At 35.1% G+C, this 16,136-nt stretch overlaps 1 protein-coding gene across 6 annotated transcripts in view; it reads right to left on the bottom strand.

Moving 5' to 3' along the window:
• Nucleotides 1–16,136, bottom strand: part of GALNT13 (polypeptide N-acetylgalactosaminyltransferase 13) — a 459,656-nt gene that overhangs the window by 87,623 nt on the left and 355,897 nt on the right. The gene's annotated exons all lie outside the window — the stretch shown is intronic.

Raw genomic sequence — 16,136 nt, 5'->3', positions numbered from 1 at the left:
ATTTTTTTATTTTATTTCTCCTACCATTCCCTTCCATCCAATATGTTAACAAACCCTGTTGATTCTACCTCAGTGATATATACTAGTTCAGATCACTTATGCCATCCCTCTTACAACTTCCCCAGTTAAAGCTACCAGTAGTTCTCCTTCTGACTGTGAAGTAGCCTTCAAATGGGTTTCCTTGATATGCTCTTTCCTCTTTACATTCAGTATACCACAGAGCCACCATAGTAATTATTCAAAAATGTACGTCAGATTTTAAGATGCTTTACAAATCCTTCAATGAGTTCCCATAACGTAGGATAAAATCAAACTCCTTAGAATAGTCTAGAAAACTCTGCATGATATAGTCCCTCTACCTTTCCACTTGTATCTTATATCAATCCCTCCCCTCACTAATCATGCCTTCTTGGGTGTTATGAATTGATGAGCACACATCCCCATTCGTATGTTGAAACTCTAACCCCCAAAGTGACTATATCTAAATATAGGGCCTTCAGGATGTAATTGATGTTAAATGAGGTCGTAAGGATGGCCCTAGTTCAATAGGATTGGTGGGTGGGGTAAGGGGGGGGGAGGAAGAGAGGGAGAAGAAGATAGCTCAACACATTCACAAAGAACATGTCATGTGAGATGGCACAGAGAGATGGCAGCTGCCTACAAGAGAAGAAGCCTCAGATTGAAACCTGTCTTGCTGATACCATTATCTTAGATTACACAGCCTCCAGGACTGTGAGAAAATAAATTTCTGGTGTTTAAAGCAGCAAAGTCTACAGTATTCTTTTATGGCCTACTGAGAACACTAACACAGATTTTCCTTCTTTTCCTCAGAAATATCAAGCTAATTCTTATCTTATGGTTTTTCACTGCGTCTTCTGCCTTGAACATTCTCTCTCAGATTACTCCATGACCACACCTGTTCATGGGTTCACATACCACTTTCATAGACCTTCCCAAATAGTTCAGTCTACAGCAGCCATCTCTTCCAGTTGTTCTTACCATATTTTATTTTCTTCATAGCACTTTTTCTTTGAAATTGCCCTATTTGTTTTCTTACTTCCGTGTTTCCCCCAAAATAAGACCTAGCCAGACAATCAGCTCTAATGTGCCTTTTGGAGAAAAAAAATTAATCTAAGACCCGATCATATTATGTTAGATAAGACTGCATGTTATATTATAGTAATATAAGACCAGGTCTTATATTAATTTTTGCTCCAAAAGACGCATTAGAGCTGATTGTCCAGCTAGATCTTATTTTCAGGGAAACACGGTCGTATATGATTCATCAACTCAGCTAAATTTTAACCCTATGAGAGCTGGAATTGCATCTGTCCTGTCCACTGTGGTAACTCCAACATTTAGAACAGTGCCTACCATGTAGTAGAGCTTAATAGATGCTTGTTAAATGAATAAATATATGGAACTCATAACAAAATTTAATAAAGCCAAAGGGAGTTCTGCAAAGTGAAACACATTTCATGACTTCTGCAAAGGAGATAAATTCCATAATCTGAGAAACACTCAAGTGGTTTGAAAGAAGTATATAACATATTGATACAGTATTGGCAAACATGCAAGGATTAAATAGATGTCTTTGGTTTCTTTCCTTTCCTGAGATCTGGCACTGCCTACATAAAAAAGTTTGCACAAGTATTGTACACATATTCCTTAAATAATTTTCACAAAACCCAGGCACATGTGGATTGTGATTTCATTTAAGAAAACTGAAGCTCATATAAGTGAACCTTAACCAAGTTACCAAGTTACATGTAAGTGAGTTAACCAAGTTACATACATGTAAGTGAGCAGGATTCAGCCCAGTCTGTTCAAAAAGTTTGTGATCTTTCAACAGTGCCATGCTGCCTCCCTCAAAATCCCTTTTAGATACAATTGGATACAATGTCATCGGAAAGAAATTCTGTCTCAGGCTATTAGAGCCTCCCAAGGAAAACTCTGTCTTAAGTAAAATCCTGAAGAAAATTAACTTTGTGATCCCTTAAAATCTTCACCAGATCCTGTACAATTCTAGAACACAATGGAACATTCACTTGATGAATTGTGGTATAAAGCACTCACTGACCTGTGAAGGAAATTAAACAGAATGGTACCTCAGTGGCACCTTGTTGCCCTATCTCTTATCGCCACCAAAAAGTTGTGGAGAATTTTCTGAAATGTTTTACTAGGTGAAATTATAATAGTCAACATGTATTGAGCCCCAGGCAAGCCCTGTTCCTGTGACTGGATGATGCAAGTGTTATCACCGTTTTAGTAATGAGAAAATTGAGGCTTAGAGAAACCAATTAACTGCGAGCCATCCAACAAAAAGGCAATGGTGGAAACGGGATTCAAAGATGACAAGTCTGACGCCAGAGTTCCGGGTCTTAAGCTCCATGCACGGTTAACTCAATCCAACTCCCTGCCCCTGATTGACCAAATTCCTCTAAGACAGAACCCAGTAGATTTAACTCTACAAATAAAATATAAACAAGGTAATATTAGGGAGATATCTGACTGAATATCCTCTACAGAAGAATTGCCTTCATCCCACATAAGTGGCACTGATGGGTCTTTAAGAAAAAGGTTGGTGTGCATCTGGTTAGCCATTGTCCCAGAGGGGGCTTTGCTATTATCACAATGTTAGCAGCGATTTCTACCTTGTGTCAAGCTTTGAGAGATATACTGGCCTTTATGTTATTCAATTTTTTATGGGGACAAGTTCATAGTAAGAATATCAGGGGAAAAAGAAAAGAAAATTCATGTTGGCTTCTCATTATAAAGAAGTAATAATAAGTTGTGGTAGCAAATCTGTGAGATCACCCTTTCATTAGAGCCAGTAATTTTTCTCTTACACATTTTATCCAATTTATTATCCATCTAATTTTTTTTTTTTTTTTACTGTTCAGATTTTTTTTTTTTAAATCCAATTACAGTTGACATTCAATATTATTTTATAGTTGTTTCAGGTATACAACAGGTGGTCAGAAATTTATATAATTTATGAAGTGATATCCCTTGATTAGTCTAGTACCCAACTGACACTATACATAGTTATTACCATATTATTGACTATATTCTCTATATTGTAATTTACATCCCCATGACTATTTTGTAACCACCAATTTGTACTTCTTAATCTCTTCACTTTTTTCGCCCAGCCCTCCAGCCCTCCTCCCATCTGGTAACCATCAGTTTGTTCTCCATATCTATGAGTCTGTTTCTATTTTTTGTTTGTTAGTTTGTTCTTTAGATTCCACATGTGAGATCATACGGTACTTGTCTTTTTCTGTCTGACTTGTTTCGCTTAGCCCAATACCCTCTAGGTCCACCCATCTTATTGCAAATAGTAAGATTTCATTGTGCTTTTTATGGCTGAATAGTATTCCACTGTATATATGTACCACATTTTCTTTATCCAATAGTCTTTTTTTATCCAATGGGCACTTAAGTTGCTTCCATATCCTGGCTATTATAAATAGCAGTGCTGTGAACATAGGGGTGCATATATCTTTTCAAATTAGTGGTTTAAATTTCATCGTATAGATACTCAGAAGTGGACTTGCTAGGTCATAAGGTAGTTCTATTTTTAATTTTTTGAGGAATCTCCAAACTGTTTTCCATAGTGGTTGTGCAAATTTGCAATTCCACCAAAAGTGCACAAGGATTCCCTTTTGTCCTCATCCTCGCCAACACTTGCTGTTTTTTTATTTGTTGATGATAAATCATTCTGACAGGAGTGAGGTGGTATCTCGTTGTGGTTTTTATTTATATTTCTCTGATGATTAATGATGTCGAGCATTTTTCCATATGTCTATTGGACAGCTGTATGTCCTCTTTGGATAAATGTCTATTTAGGTCCTCTGCCCAATTTTTATTGTATTATTTGTGTTTTTGTGTGTTGAATTATATGAGTATTTCATAAATTTTGGATATTAAGCCCTTATCAAATGTGTCATTGGCGAATATCTTCTCCCATTCAGTAGGTTGTCTTTTCATTGTGTTGATGGTTTCCTTTGCTGTGCAAAAGCCTTTTAGTCTGATGTAGTCCCATTTGTTTATTTTTTCTTTTTTTTTCTCTTTTCCAAGGAGATAGATCAGAAAAATACAAAGAGCAATGTCAGAGAGTTTACTGCCTATGTTTTCTTCTAAGAGTTTTACGGTTTTTGAGTCTTACATTTTAGTCTTTCATCCATTTTGAGTTTATTCTTGTATATGGTGTAAGAAGGTGGTCCAGTTTCAATTTTTTTCATGTATCTGTCCAGTTTTCCCAGAACCATATATTGAATAGACTAGCTTTACACATTGTATATGCTTGCCTCCTTTGTTACACATTAAATGACCATATAGGTATGAATGTATTTCTGGGGTCTATATGTTGTTCTATTGATCTATATGTATGTTTTTATGCCAGTACCATGCTGTTTGATTACTGTGGCTTGTAGTATAGTTTGATATCAGATAGCATGATACTGCCAACTTTGTTCTTCTGTCTCAAGATTGTCATTGCTATTCAGGGTCTTTTATGGTTCCATATAAATTTTAGAATTATTTGTTCTAGTTCTGTGAAAAATGTCATTGGGATTTTAATAGGTTTTGCACTGAATATATAGATTGCTTTGGGTAGTATGGACATTTTAACTATGTTCATTCTTTCTACACATGAGCTCTGTATATGCTTCCATTTATTTGTATCTGCTTTCATTTCTTTCTTCAACGTCTTATAATTTTCAAAGTACAGGTCTTTTACCACCTTGGTTAAATTTATTCCTGTTATTTTTTTGATGTAATTGTAAATGGGATTGTTTTCTTAATTTCTCTTTCTGACAGTTTGTTATTGGTATATACAAATGCAACTGATTTCTGAATATTAATTTTGTACTACTGGATTTCCTTTTAATCAAAGTAAATTCATTAGAGACATATACAAAGAGTTTACTCCAAGGGAAAAACCAACTAATAAACAAACAGTCACATGTTTCAAAATTCATTGTTTGCCAGAACCCAACCTTCTTATCTGTATTACTGGCCTATTGACTTTTCACAATCTACTACTATTCATTTTTATTCAACCACACCTTAGAAAATATTGTGAGAATCTCCGTTATCATAAATCATCATATCTTATGCTTGAATTCCCCCCACCCTATATTACCATTTCACAGGACAAATGTTTTCACGCTTAATTGCTTTTGTGCCATAATTATTCTTCTTTGGACAATTTTTAAAATCAATCTTATCCATCTAAAGATGTTCCTAGATCATTTCTACCCTTTCTACTCATGCTTTATCAAGAGAGAAATTGTCAAGGTCATACAAATTTAGCCTTATTATTTCATGAAATAGAAGTTATAGCCTCTAGATTGTTTTATAGTCAGGACCTGCCCAAAGTTCATATTTAAGTTTGCAATAGGAACCAGAAAAATGTGTTATTTTCCAAAGTATAAAATTAGAACAATAGCTAATCCCACTCTATTTTTTTTCTCTTGAAAATGTAAACATTGAAATTGTTTATGGGTTTAAAAAAAACAAAACAAAACAATGATGAGCTTTGGCTTTGGGGAGTAAACTGTCTTCTTTCACAAATTGCTGGTAATGCCAGCTAGGGTTATCAGAAATGTTTTCTGACTGCTCAGTTGGGGACATAAGTAACCAGGTCTACGTAACTAGTAGCTAACAAAATTTCTATTGTCGGACCCACTTCTAGACCATTTGTCTATATTATCCTTTCCTTCTCTTAATTTTTCTTTTGTTTTTTGGAGATTGTTTATCTATTTCCAGGAACCGAATCTGGGGGTGGGGAGTTATATTGTTATCTTTCCTTTCCCTGCATATATGAAGGTTCTTAACATCTTGGACTCTTGTTCCTTGACAGACTGACCTTGCTTAGGTTTGCATCACTTACATTTTATCTCTTCATTCATAATTTACACCTCAGTTATCTCATAACCAGTTTGTTTCCACATTGTATATGTATATAGCAAATTCTTTTTCTACCCCCACTATAAGCATTTCAATTAAAACAACTTTAACTTCTTTATTTTACTGCCTTCAGAGTCTATCTGGATCTATAGTCAAGTGTTTCTGACCTGTGCTTTTAAACACTCTACAACATTTTGATTCTTCTGAGGATATAGTCAATAAATTCTATTTTGTTATAGACCAAACAAACTTTGGGCTCTATCATAATATATAATTTGGTTATTGGTATTCTGTATTTAAGAAATATATTACAGTACCTATGATATCTAAATAAATTAAGATAAACAGTACTAGCCATGATTCCATCTTTCCAATGTGTCCAACCAGGCATAAGGGAAAGAGTACTCCACAATATTTCTTGATATACATCACTCATAATCCAGTCTAATCTGTCCCCATATGCTCAACTTTAATGCGTGACTCAGTTTGTTGGGGATCCTGCACCTTTAGTGACATCTTGTAATTCAGTCCTTTATGACCATCTGAACTTAAACCTGTACTTGCTTTTTCTGTGTAACTGTTCTCTCCTTTTCTCATCTTGGTGACCGCTTCTCACATATTTGTCACTGTTTAACTCCACCCCAGTCTCGATCCACCTCACAGAGAGGGTCTCACCCATTGAGTGCCAATTCCTTCCCAGTCTCTTGATAGATCACCTTGATTTTCATCTGACAATTTCCACCAGATAACACTGCTCAGATGTGCTAAGATTGTATTACACATTTTGGAAATTAATGCTGGTTTAGAGATTTTAATTTGCTTTAACATTATAACCCATTGCATTTAATGTCTCATTAATCCTAAAAAAACAAGGAGAGGTCAGTTGGTTTACCCAGTCTTCATACCAGGTTCTGGATATGACCATGACATTTTTCTCTTTAGTAGGTAACCCTGGCATGATTTATGTCTGAAGTTATGTATGCATGACAGACATGGTACTTGTGATTAAATTATCTTTCTCTCTTTTTTCCCCCTCAAATATATTATCGGTATACACTGATATATTTACAGAGAGACATGCACACACTCATATATGCATTCTTGTGTATGTATATATGCATGTACATATATATGATATTTTCTAAACTATATATTTTAGACAATTTTGAAAAAAATTCAAAAAAGGCAGGAACATTACTTTTGTTTTAAATAATAAACATCAGATTAGGTCATTCTTGATAAAGGGCATTTTTGCAAGATAAGGAAAAAGAAAAATAAAGAATAACTTTGGCTGTGATATGCCACTAAATTCTTCTTAATGGCTTTGGCATAAATCGATGTTAAATGATGTATGTGTACACAATCAAAAACTATTTAATGTATTGTTAATTAATATTAATTATAGGCACACATCAACAGGTTTTAGCTCTCACTGACAATATTTATTTCAGTACACTGGTGGAAAAGATAAAAGCATTTGATGATTGTCAATAGCATTGACTTTACACTAATGGACATAAGTCTAGGTCTCTTCACCAAGCTGATATTAGTTCAGTTTTCTCTGGAGGGAAATACTTATTATTCTTTACATTGAGAACATCCTTCAGAAGATTTGGCTATCAAGGGGGATTTCCTTTTATAGAAATAGTTCCTTCTATTCAATAAATAAGACTGTTTAGTCTGTCAATCAATCTAATTACATTTATTGACTATCTAACAGGAAAGAATGCAAGCAATGGAATCCTCAGCCTATGGCTGTTTCTACTTGCTCTAAATAAAACCAGCCAAGAAGGGTTTCCTTTCTTCAGTGGCAAGTCTCAATCCATTTATAAGATGATCTTATTATAGCAGCCCACACCACTTTATGAAATATATATATATATATGCGCTTTTTGTAAAGTGAATCTTAACTTTACTGGTAAAACTTAGCCTTTCAAGCAATTTTGGTATGAATCATTATAATGCACAAATGAGACTAAAGGAACTTTGTATAATATAAATGGAAGCATATTCTAACAAGTTCAAACCTTTTTATTCACTCTTTTTAAAGTATTAGGAGTTAAAAATAGAACTATAATTTTCTTTCTATGATGTGATGATGGTATAGTTGTGTTTTTCTGGTTCGTTTAAATTGAAGGCTACAGTTGGGAATGATTTGTGTAAAAACTATTTATAACCAACAATTGATTGCATCAGGGGAAGAACATGTCTATTCTTGTATCCCCAGAGCCTAATGTAGTAATAGACTTGGTGGAGGTGGTTAGTGAATGGAATAAAATGGATAAATGGAACCTCAATGAAGTTAATTATTTTACTTATTCAAAACGAAAAAAGCAGTAGAGCAGAACGGAAATATCACCCCAACTAAATGGGATTCTATTTCTCTTATGTAGGTAAGGGTGTTGAATTAGATTATCTAGGAGGTACTAAATTGGCAGTTATATTGAGACAGGTTAGTTAGCATGTTACTAGGTAGACAGGGAGGTCCCTTGTGGAATAAACAAAAGAAAAACAGCCATATCCTGAAAATCCAGGTTCTGGAATGTCTCCTTCACTCCAGGACAGAGATATGAGAATACACCTTGAGGTTAATAAATTATCTCAAATCCCTTTTGATAGGAATAGGGTATTTTGTTAATCCCTTCAGCATGGGCAAACAGGACAAACCTAATAGATGAATTCTAGTAGAAAGCTCCAGCCCCTTTCCCCAAGCAGCAGGGGAAAGTATAAAAGGAAAAGCCTTTTGCCTTAGCTAATGGGCTTCCCAGTTTCGGGTACCCCCTCCCACTCAGGAGCTGCAACCTCTCCTCCTGCTTTTAATAAAACTATCTTCCTTTACATCTCCTTGCCTCTTCCTGGTCCATGTGTCCATTCTTTGGCTTTACGAGACACGATCCTGGCCTATACCCAGAAATTGCTGGCAGATCCTACCTCAATATTTTTACAGAAAATATAAGATTATAAAAATAAAAGAACAGAATAACAATAGTTAACAGTCATAAATAAAAGTGAATTAAAATTTAATTTCTAAAACACAGGATAAGAAAGTACAGCTTGTAGGTAAGATCTGATTTCACTGGACCCAAAGTTGTCTAAGGATATTAATTTGCTGTACTTTCTAATTGTTTTCTTACTATTCTCACAGTCTTGATGGGATTCCCTGGAAATGATATGTTCTCCCTTGAACCTCTAAGGCCACTCCATAGTCATCAAATTTTGCTGCTATCCCACAGGAGAAGTAATATTGAATAATATGTTAATGCACTCAAAATTAGGTTAAAATGTCTTCTTGTCAACAAAAATATTGCATTATTATGCTCCCAGAATGAGGTTAATTGAAAATTCAGTTTCTATTTTAACTCCATGAGATAAAATTAGAAATTATCTTTCTATAAATATTTCCTTCAGACTAGTAAATTATTTGTCTCTTAATCCAATATTTCTTGCCTACAAATAGGTAGTCTGATATAATTTGAATTCTATAAGGATAGACAACAGTATCTCATCTCTGTTTGCTCAATATAAGGCACTTTTCTCTGTATTCCATTCATAAATAACTTGTGCGTTTTTCAGCTTAGGCAATACGCAGCTCAAGGATAGTGGATTTTAAATGCTCTTTATATAAAAAAAATAATTATTGAAAGGTAAATGATTGAGACTGTTTCGCTTTTTAGACTTCCCCAGTTAGTTTCATCTGATGGCTATAAAGGGATTAAAACTTTTATGCCAACTCACTGAGCAGTGCTTGAATGTGATTCCTTTGTAGATGGGATAAAACACTTGGGTGATATTTTCAGTTGAATAAAGACATTGACTTAAAAACACAATCGCATAAACATGATGTGGAAGGCACAGGTCTGGGGAGTCAGTTCAACACTTCTATTTAACTCCACTCTTTATTTTTTATATTTATTCTAAAAGAGCTCCACATAAAAACTCCCTACAGACAACGGATTTGCCCATATTTAAATTTCAAGCTACAGACATAACCATTTCATTCCATCATGCTGCTCTTTGCATTCTTTTCATATTTTGGAGTATGGTTTAATTTTCTTTCATTACTCTAATGGGTAGGAGTGAACAGAACAGTGATTGCAATAAAATTTCCTTTTTAAGAAAAGGTCATGCAATTAGTTGATGGATTGATAGAGGTAACTATGGTGGCAGAATTCTCCCTAGGTCCATCAGAGAAATCCACAGAATAGATGATCAGGACATTTACCAAAAAAAAGATAAAACAAATGCCACAGACATAATTCAGAGTGCTGCTCTGAAAAGGCTGGAGGCAAGCCAAAGTTTGAGAATATGTAAGCCATGACTGGAAGACAGGATGATGAAAGAGTAGTGATTCAAACTGGGGTGAGCTGGCTGGACAGGCACACATCTGGCTTAACAAACCTTTTGGGTTTTTGACACAATTAAGGTATTACAATGCTAGAGTGAGTTCAGGAAATAAAAACTGGATTCAAAAACATTAGCAAATCTCAGAGATCAGTACTATTAGGTGAATAAAAGGGAATGCCTTTAAGTCTAGGAAATATTATTGGGCTAAAGTAAATCAGAAATCAAAATTAATATTGTACGATGACATTTTAAAAGCTGTGTAATGGAATTTGGTACCTCAAAAACAGAACGCACATTTTACTTGTGATTTAAACCTGTTATAGTAAAAGCTTAATGTATTTAATATTTTAAAGGATTTTAAAGGTTGACCTAAACTAATATTCAACCTATATAGTCCCCTCAGTCATGAACATGAATATGAGGAAAAAGAAACGTGGAATCACTGGACTGCAAAAGCTAGCTGGCCACTCCAAACTGGGTGTCTAAAACAATAACCACTTATTTAGCTCACAGTTCTGCAAGTCAGCAATTTGCTTGGGTTTACTGGGGCTGTTTCTTTATCCTTTGTTTATTTTTCTTTTCTAGTTCAAGTACCTGCATGAAATTGCAAAGAGCTGCTGGGTTGGTGGGGGCTGGCTAATTTAGGGTGACTTTCTCTGGGGAGTCTGGGGTGATGGAACCTCTCTCCCCATGGTCACTTGCCTTCCAATAGGCTAGAGCTGGCTAGCCCATATGGCATGCCTTCTCCCTTCCAAGAGGGAGAGATGAAGCATATAAGTGAATCTTTTCAGTCGTAGACTCAGAATTTACTCTATGTCATTTATGCCACAACAGCAAGTTATGAGACCAGTCCAGATTCAAGATGTTAGAAAGCTAGACTCACTTATTAATGGGAAGGAAAGAATTTGTGGTCAATGTTTGCCTACTTCCATGATGCTTGCTAGAGTGGAAACTTCTAAGTATCATTCCAATTCTTACCATCTATGTTTCCATGAAAATAATAGGGTGCTACCCTTCTCTGTGGTTACCCAATTCTTTACATATCTTCACTCCTATTTTACTCCTTATTTCCTATTTCTCAGGTAATAGCCCAGTTAGAGTCAATTCTTTGTGACTGGGCTTAATAGTGGTGGCACGTCTTACGCAGAACTGTGAACAAACTAAATTAAATTTGGCAGTCAGGGGAAAGTTACCTTGAGAAATGGGTCTAATTAGTTTTCTAAAAATAAATGATGCCTTAGGGAATACTAGAAGCTAAACGATGAAAACCTAGGAAAGCGAGAATGAAAATTCAAGCATAAAGAGTCATCACTGCCCAAGGAAAGGGAGTAATGTTGATGAAAAGCCTGGTTTTCTATATTCAAAGGTCATGTAATTAAGTAAACATTGTTATTTTATTAATCAATATAGTATTATAATAATAATAGGCAGCACCTCTTAAACCCACACTATGTGACAGAAAAAGCACTTTACATTTAATCTGAAGGCAATCCTGTGACACCGGCACTATTTTTAATTCTATTTTATACAAAAGGAGGTTGAATATTAGAGAGTACCCTACATTACAGCAAAGTCAAAATGTTTACATGGCTGGTAAGCATTAGAGATAGGATTTGAAATTAAGACAACCTAATTCCAAATATTCTGCTTTGAACCAAAAAAATTATATGGTCACTCCAAAGAAGGTTATAGCTGAAAGAAATATTAGAGACCATCCAGTTATATTCCAAAACGGTTAATAAGCCAAAGTCAAATATTTGGCCAGCATAAGAATTGGAACTATTACCTAATTTAGGTTACACACATACCAAACTTGAAAGAAACGTTTATACTATAAATACTCATATGTATATACACTGTATATAAATGCCGTGTTACATTTATTAATGTACAAATGTGCCCATTCTTTGCTAGACCCAGCAGTGTTAATCACATTCTGCTCAATAAAGTCTTTCTCAGTTTATATAATCAGATGTAAATAAATATTTATTTAGGTTTTAGTCTGAAAATTATACAGAGAAAATAGACCATCTATTCAAGATCCCTCTATTTTCTTTCCCCACCAATCACTCAATATTCCAATCACTTTATACAACCCACCCTTCCAAACTATGGTCTTCAGCCTATCCAAACCTCAAAGCATGATTTATCTTTATAGCTCAACTCAAATGCCACAATCTTCCTTGTACAGATTAATCTCACCTCCCTCCTCTGAGTTCTTGAAGCACTGCATTCACTAAGCTTGCACAGGATTTATATTGATAGTTACCATGGTCCCACACCAAACTGTGAGTTCCTTGAAAACAGGAGCTCTGCTTTATGTTTCTTCACATCCCTAGTGTCCAGTATACTACTTGACATACATACTCCAAGGTTTATTGAGTAGTCTCATTTATGGTAACAGACTTTTTTGGGGGGCTATCTATCCACACATACATACACTGTTGCAAATCTAGCACTCTAAAAATGGACATTAGATTATTAAAAAAACAACAACAAACAAACAAAACAAACATTTGATGAGAATATCCAGTAGAAAAGCAAAAGCCATTTTAGAATGTATTTTGCCTTTCTGCCAAAGCAGCATCCTGAACTAGGATAAATCCCAATCTGTTGTACCTTTTTTGGCACCTTCCTCTCCTGCCTGGCCTTTCTAAATCTCCAAGATTTAGTTAGAAATGGAGTTGAACAAAGAATGTCCTATTCCCTTAATATTCGGGAACATGTATGGTTAAACTGTTTTTGTGTGAAAAGGGAGAATGACCCTGAAGAGAGAGCCAATGAACTGTATATGTACTATCATTTTCTTTACATTATAAGCAACAGAAGTGAACAAAGACATACATGTTAATGATTTTCCTTTAACTAAAGTCATCTAGGCAGCGCTCTTGCATTCAGAGCAGTGCAATAATTAAACTACTGCAACACACATATATATAAATATTTGCACACACCCAATGTAGGAAGAAAAGCAGTCAATGTAACACTGTATAACTCAAAAGAACATGACCATCTTTCTTTTTTTACAAGATTTACCACCAAGCACTTTTTTTCAGAGATTTGGAAAAAATCCATTTTTTAGAGACACATTATGGACCCTTCATATGATGTTTATATCTATGGTCATTAAATCATAGGTTTCTTTTGCAATGCTCATTTTTGAGAGTAAGAGCTACATTTTCAGTCAGTCCACCTTAACAGGTTTCCTTAGACAGCATTCTATCACATTGCGTTTAAGAAAATAGCCATTCTAACTTATAATCCATTTTACTAGGGAGCAGCAATCTAATTCACATTGATTTTGAGTAAACTTTTACATAAGCATCTGCTCCATTTTGAGCTGAGCTTGAACAGATCGATGGATCTCTAGCATCAACATGCACTAAGTAATCAATGGGTAAGGAAAATCATTATTTACTGCTCCATAATTGTGTTTACATTCAAATAAAATATAATAAAATGTGCAAGGCCATACTGGAGGACGAACAAGTGACGCATGCATCACAAGCAGACTGTCTTCCTTCATACAGTCTTTTCAATGATGCTTGAAGGAATTTTTACCAAGAAAGTAAGGAGCAAGTCCTAAGTCTTGCCTTTGCCTAATTTAGTCCTCAAACACTGAGGTTGGTGTCCACCTTTTCATGATCTTTTAATCCCGAGACCCTCCCATTGGTAAACAGTAGCATCGTGGCTGTCAGACGCAATCCTCTTTTCCAGATTATGATCAGCTTGTGTGCTGATCTGGTCTCTGCCCACCTGCTCACTGTTGGCTCTGAATCCTCACTTTAATAATCCCTCTGTTGTTTGAACTTGGAGTATATAGTTGGACTACCTAGTGTTTGAATCTCAGTTCTCTCTCCATAGCGGATTATAGCTTAGACTTGTCCCACTAATGCTCCGTCATCAGGACCATCTTGAATAGAACACTGGGTCTAGTTCCAACTTCATTTGAACTCTCATCTCTGGTACCACTAGCTACCTGATTGTTGCTTTAGATCCACTGTGAAGGGTGGACTAGGGGAGTTAAAGAACAGCACTAAAAATAGAAGTGAAAAAATACCTTGTTGTTCTGATTCTCCACAGTTTTAGTACAGCAGACCTAGAAGCAGCAGGACAGATAAGCCTAGGTTCTTGTCGCACAGCATAAATGAACAGATGGGCTGTAATGAAACTGCCCATCAAAATTTGTTCTGTCCTATTTTATTACAGTTATTCAGGCAAGGAACGTAGATTGAAATAAGAAACGGCCCAAAATACGTTCCTTTTTAGTGAATTTCAGTGAGTTAAAAAAATTCATAGTAAAATAAATGCAGGCCACACATTTCTTTTATTGTAGCCTCCTGTAGAGGAAAAGAGCTGGAGACGGCAGTTGGCAAGTATCTACGTAGTAAAGCTAGATGTATGAAATTGGAATGATGGGCATGCACCCTGTTCAAAGATCATGCAAATTCGTGAATCAAATCAGGAAATAAATATATATTTTGAAAAATGGTTGAGGTTTATTATTTTTTTAACACTGAAAAGCAAAAAAGAAAACAAAAACAAACAAGTACACAAAATCAAAACAGCACCCATCTGATTCTTACTTGCAGTATTATACTTCAAGGAAATATCAAATTAAGTGATTTTGAATCTAGATATCATTTTAATATATAAGGCACTATAAAATTTTATAGAAAAGTCAGCATAATTTGCTGGATGCATATACAATTAGCTTAGAATGAGAAGTGAGCTCCCAGTTTGCTGATCTGTAACCAAAGCATTTAATAAATGTATCCAACACTGAGTTCACATAATGAAGAGTAGAGAAAAACTTTGGAAATACCAAAATTCACCTACAATAAATCACCTTCTTTTAAAAAAATGACAGATTTTTCTAAGATGAGTGACTCACTAAAAGAAATAAGAGGGAAGAAAAATCATATCAAAGAAAACAGGATCTCTCTTCCATGGAAACAGAACTTGCTGCTTGGAAGAGCAGTTTTCTTGCTGCTAATGTATATATTTAGGGCACCAAGTAATTTGTGTCAGGACAAAGCAAATCAGAAGATGATTTTAAGAAGTATGCCATAAGCAATATGCAAAAATATTCACATTTTACAGAAATATTTATAGTTTGTAAGGGCATAATGCATTTAAAGCTCAGATATACTCAAAATTTGCTGAGATGAGTAAGTTAGAACCTCAGTAAAGAGGACAAAAGAATGATTAGTAAATTTAAATAAAGGAGAAAAGCTAAAATATGTGTAGTTTAATTTTATGTTCTCATTTAATTGGTAGTCTATTTTATGATGCCCATTTGAACATAACAGAGCTGCATACAGTCATGCTTTATTCTCTATGAGGCAGACACTGAAAGACCAATGATATCTACCTACTCCTGCCAATGCTGCAACTGAATGTCAAACATGACTAAATTAGGGTGTGAGAGAGTATCCTGACCACCACACTGAATGATTGGCTATCCGTTGAACAACACTCTCATGGCAGGATTAAGAAATGTAACTTTGTTTCAGGTGAGAACATGGAAGACCAGTGTATTTGCGTATCTTGTCCAATGTCACAGAGAATATCAAAGTCCAGCTTTTCCTAGTTGTTCTCCACCATAGGCAATGCCTCATAATTGCTGCCTGCTAACTAAAGAATGTGCATTCCTTAAATATCAGGAGTACCTTACTTCCTATATTGAACATGTAGTCAAAAGAGAAACCAGGAATACACCTTGGATCCCAAGGCAGACAGCAAACTCTATTAAGGTTATAAAAACCCACAAGAAGTATTAAAACAAAAGATAGCATGCTTGCTAGTAATATAAGAAAACAAACAAAAAACAGTAATATCATTTAGAAGATGCACTGCCAAAAATAAAGCATCAT

This window comes from Rhinolophus sinicus, linkage group LG01 (assembly GCF_036562045.2).
Source record: "Rhinolophus sinicus isolate RSC01 linkage group LG01, ASM3656204v1, whole genome shotgun sequence".
NCBI lineage: Eukaryota > Metazoa > Chordata > Mammalia > Chiroptera > Rhinolophidae > Rhinolophus > Rhinolophus sinicus.
The sequence above is the reverse complement of the archived record's forward strand: the minus strand, read 5'-3'. Positions and strand labels throughout refer to the sequence as shown.